At 52.9% G+C, this 5,000-nt stretch overlaps 1 non-coding gene across 1 annotated transcript in view; it reads left to right on the top strand.

Moving 5' to 3' along the window:
• The first annotated feature begins 4,468 nt into the window (after positions 1-4,468).
• The window catches only part of LOC124592055, a 1,910-nt gene continuing 1,378 nt past the window's right edge, over positions 4,469-5,000 (top strand). Inside the window, exon 1 of the ribosomal RNA XR_006977318.1 lies at positions 4,469-5,000. This exon is cut by the window's right edge and continues 1,378 nt beyond it. This is a non-coding gene — a ribosomal RNA (small subunit ribosomal RNA).

Genomic DNA, 5,000 nt, shown 5'->3' with positions numbered 1-5,000 from the left:
GGAGGCGCTCCATCCATGTCGGTACCGGTGAGCGTTGCACTCGCAGTCGCAAAAACGTACGGCAAGTATATTACTCGGAAGAGTCAATGACAGTCCAAGCCCCCCTGCGTGGGAAGAGTCTTCCTAGGCCATGACCCACTGGAAGGGCGCAGCGTCCCCCACCCCAGACATGTGACGTCAGACTATCGGTATTGACGACTAGACTGATTCCTTATAATCATTTGCCATACACCGGTGGAAGCTGCCGAGACGAGTAACTACATAGCGGGCTCGCCGTGTCACTAATGTACAGAGATACAATAGTTTCGACTGGAACCGGATTAAACGTATACACGGCGCTGATTAGTAATAGATAGAGCCATCAGAATACAGATAATGTATAGACCTGTCCGTATACATGCTGAAAGACTCTGCTCACAATCACACGTCAGCCAGACACTCTTATCACGCACTACTCTCTGCCTGTAACAGGCACACAGACAATATGTAAGCACCAGCATGGAACAACACCCAGTGCATCCTCTCTGCCACATTAGACAATCCACACTATCATAACCAGACCGGGAGGTCCACTCGGAAAACAGAATATCCCACCCTTCCGACAACCACCATTGCTCAGCTAAGCCACCAACACCCACACATGTCCCAGACAGGGGTGCACCCAACATCACAATACTGCCTCCTGTCACACCACACAAACAATGGCAGGAATGAAAGACACAGGTCTGCCACAAGCATGGAATCAGAGCGCCGCCTGTTATGAGCCAAAGGTGCACCCTGACGTGGCAAATCAGATGATGCCGCAGTCATTTACTTACGATAATCACAATCAACAAACCGGGCCCCCCCCCCCCCCAAGTGCCTTAACCTAACCCGTATTGTACCTTAACCTAACCCGTATTGTACCTTAACCTAACCCGTATTGTACCTTAACCTAACCCGTATTGTACCTTAACCTAACCCGTATTGTACCTTAACCTAACCCGTATTGTACCTTAACCTAACCCGTATTGTACCTTAACCTAACCCATATTGTACCTTAACCTAACCCATATTGTACCTTAACCTAACCCATATTGTACCTTAACCTAACCCATATTGTACCTTAACCTAACCCATATTGTACCTTAACCTAACCCATATTGTACCTTAACCTAACCCATATTGTACCTTAACCTAACCCATATTGTACCTTAACCTAACCCATATTGTACCTTAACCTAACCCATGTTGCGCCTTAACCTAACCCATGTTGCGCCTTAACCTAACCCATGTTGCGCCTTAACCTAACCCATGTTGCGCCTTAACCTAACCCATGTTGCGCCTTAACCTAACCCATGTTGCGCCTTAACCTAACCCATGTTGCGCCTTAACCTAACCCATGTTGCGCCTTAACCTAACCCATGTTGCGCCTTAACCTAACCCATGTTGCGCCTTAACCTAACCCATGTTGCGCCTTAACCTAACCCATGTTGCGCCTTAACCTAACCTATGTTGCGCCTTAACCTGACCTATGTTGCGCCTTAACCTAACCTATGTTGCGCCTTAACCTAACCTATGTTGCGCCTTAACCTAACCTATGTTGCGCCTTAACCTAACCTATGTTGCGCCTTAACCTAACCTATGTTGCGCCTTAACCTAACCTATGTTGCGCCGTAACCTAACCTATGTTGCGCCGTAACCTAACCTATGTTGCGCCTTAACCTAACCTATGTTGCGCCTTAACCTAACCTATGTTGCGCCTTAACCTAACCTATGTTGCGCCTTAACCTAACCTATGTTGCGCCGTAACCTAACCTATGTTGCGCCTTAACCTAACCTATGTTGCGCCTTAACCTAACCTATGTTGCGCCTTAACCTAACCTATGTTGCGCCTTAACCTAACCTATGTTGCGCCTTAACCTAACCTATGTTGCGCCTTAACCTAACCTATGTTGCGCCTTAACCTAACCTATGTTGCGCCTTAACCTAACCTATGTTGCGCCGTAACCTAACCTATGTTGCGCCTTAACCTATGCGCCTTAACCTAACCTATGTTGCGCCTTAACCTAACCTATGTTGCGCCTTAACCTAACCTATGTTGCGCCTTAACCTAACCTATGTTGCGCCTTAACCTAACCTATGTTGCGCCGTAACCTAACCTATGTTGCGCCTTAACCTAACCTATGTTGCGCCTTAACCTAACCTATGTTGCGCCTTAACCTAACCTATGTTGCGCCTTAACCTAACCTATGTTGCGCCTTAACCTAACCTATGTTGCGCCTTAACCTAACCTATGTTGCGCCTTAACCCAACACACGTTGGGCCTTAACCCAACACACGTTGGGCCTTAACCCAACACACGTTGGGCCTTAACCCAACACACGTTGGGCCTTAACCCAACACACGTTGGGCCTTAACCCAACACACGTTGGGCCTTAACCCAACACACGTTGGGCCTTAACCCAACACACGTTGGGCCTTAACCCAACACACGTTGGGCCTTAACCCAACACACGTTGGGCCTTAACCCAACACACGTTGGGCCTTAACCCAACACACGTTGGGCCTTAACCCAACACACGTTGGGCCTTAACCCAACACACGTTGGGCCTTAACCCAACACACGTTGGGCCTTAACCCAACACACGTTGGGCCTTAACCCAACACACGTTGGGCCTTAACCCAACACACGTTGGGCCTTAACCCAACACACGTTGGGCCTTAACCCAACACACGTTGGGCCTTAACCCAACACACGTTGGGCCTTAACCCAACACACGTTGGGCCTTAACCTGCTCTGTAATTGTCATACGACGCGTTAAATTAGTGTAGTGTTGCCTAACTGCAACCCCCGCAATATAGTTTGCTACTCGCACTGCCCGGTCCCCAGAGTATCGCTTCATGTTAAACACCTTGCAGCTATACACTGTAATGCGGATGGCGGCAGGACGTACATGCTCAATGCCCTTCGCAGTTGTTCATTGGCATTCGCATGGCGAAGCACAGCCTACGTTGTGGTACGGCTTGTGGCAACTGTCCGCTGATGTTGTACGTCCAAATCACACACTGTACCGCACATTGGTCCTCATGTACTGAATGATACATCGTGGTACATGTGTGACCGTACCACGACTGCGCCAACAACGGCGAACCATACGGTCCAAATATTGTGCACTCAGCTACGTGTCGTCTCCCTATAAGAGCTGGATTGCAGTATGGTATGCCGTGGATGGCGATCAGCATGAGCCGTCTGTTGATGTAGTGGCGCGTGTTGTCAGACGTAGTCGTCTCTTCTCACACACCGTGATAGCATGGTGCACTGCGTTCCACATCTGCGACATGCGACAGAGGCCGGTTGACAGTCGTTCGCGCAATGGACATCGCATACGTACGGGGGCCACCTTCCACGTGTTCGCGAAGCGTGCACATGTTGTTGCGTGTATGTGGGCAGACATAGTGTGTCGTGACACCTGACACAGGCATGCAACAATCGTTGAATTTGCAAATGGCGATGGACGTCTACGTTTGCTGGTGGCGTTACGCAAATGAAGAACTGGTAAACCGTTGTGGTGCGGTTGTTCTCGCTAGAGGTGAATCAGTGATGGCGACGATCGGTTGAGCTACCAACCGGTTGTTTCAGCGATACCCACCATGCCCACGAACGTGAATGGCATGTGGGTGTGAAGCGATACGCGGCGGTGGCTGGGTGGGACCGTCCCCGGCCGGTGAGGGGGGGCCTTCCGGCGTGCTGGCCGCGCGGTGCGTGGGCGCACGCGCTACAGCCGGCTGGTGGGGGCGGCCAGTGGCAGGCGCGCCGGCCGACGGAGGCGGCAGGCGGCGCAGCTGCGCGCCGGCGCACCCTGCACGCGGCGCCGTGCGGCCAAAGTAGGTCCTCGCGGGCCCGGTGCGAAGCGCGGTGGACATCTGCAGTGTGCTGGTCCGATTGAGGACTGTGTGCGCTGAGGATGCGCCGCCGCCCGGCGCTCGGCGCCGCGACGCCGTCTGCTGCTCGGTCGCCTCTGCGGTTCTCGCAGGTGGATTGTATCGCAGCTGTGCGGACGTGTTGGCGCGTGCGCTGTGCTGGGAGAGTTCGCTTCGGCACCCAAGTGGGGCTTTTGTCCTTCTGTGGCGCTGGCGTTGGAGCTGCCGGCCACCGTAGGTGGCGCGTGTTGTCTCCCGCCGGCAATGCCACGACAGCACGCTCCCGGGCCTCTGTCGGCAGCGGCAAGCTCAGTTGGGAGCACGGGTGGTCGCACCTAAAGCGTCTACTCGCCAAACTCCGGGCGATTGCGCCTCTCTCGAACCCGACCAAGTACTTAGGACGGCGCTGCGCGCCGCCGGGACCTGAGAGGGTTTCGAGGTGTATTGTGCAGGGGAGCTCAGCCTCCTCCTGTTTGCAGAATAATTGAGCGGACGCTTGCGTGTTCGCGCGGGCCCCCGGGACACACTCCCGGGCGGCTGGCTGCTCAGCTCTAGTTGACGCAGCTCCCTGGTTGATCCTGCCAGTAGTCATATGCTTGTCTCAAAGATTAAGCCATGCATGTCTCAGTACAAGCCGCATTAAGGTGAAACCGCGAATGGCTCATTAAATCAGTTATGGTTCCTTAGATCGTACCCACGTTACTTGGATAACTGTGGTAATTCTAGAGCTAATACATGCAAACAGAGTCCCGACCAGAGATGGAAGGGACGCTTTTATTAGATCAAAACCAATCGGTCGGCTCGTCCGGTCCGTTTGCCTTGGTGACTCTGAATAACTTTGGGCTGATCGCACGGTCCTCGTACCGGCGACGCATCTTTCAAATGTCTGCCTTATCAACTGTCGATGGTAGGTTCTGCGCCTACCATGGTTGTAACGGGTAACGGGGAATCAGGGTTCGATTCCGGAGAGGGAGCCTGAGAAACGGCTACCACATCCAAGGAAGGCAGCAGGCGCGCAAATTACCCACTCCCGGCACGGGGAGGTAGTGACGAAAAATAACGATACGGGACTCATCCGAGGCCCCGTAATCGGAATG

This window comes from Schistocerca americana, unplaced genomic scaffold (genome assembly GCF_021461395.2).
Source record: "Schistocerca americana isolate TAMUIC-IGC-003095 unplaced genomic scaffold, iqSchAmer2.1 HiC_scaffold_895, whole genome shotgun sequence".
NCBI lineage: Eukaryota > Metazoa > Arthropoda > Insecta > Orthoptera > Acrididae > Schistocerca > Schistocerca americana.
This window is presented reverse-complemented; position numbering and strand designations above follow the sequence as displayed.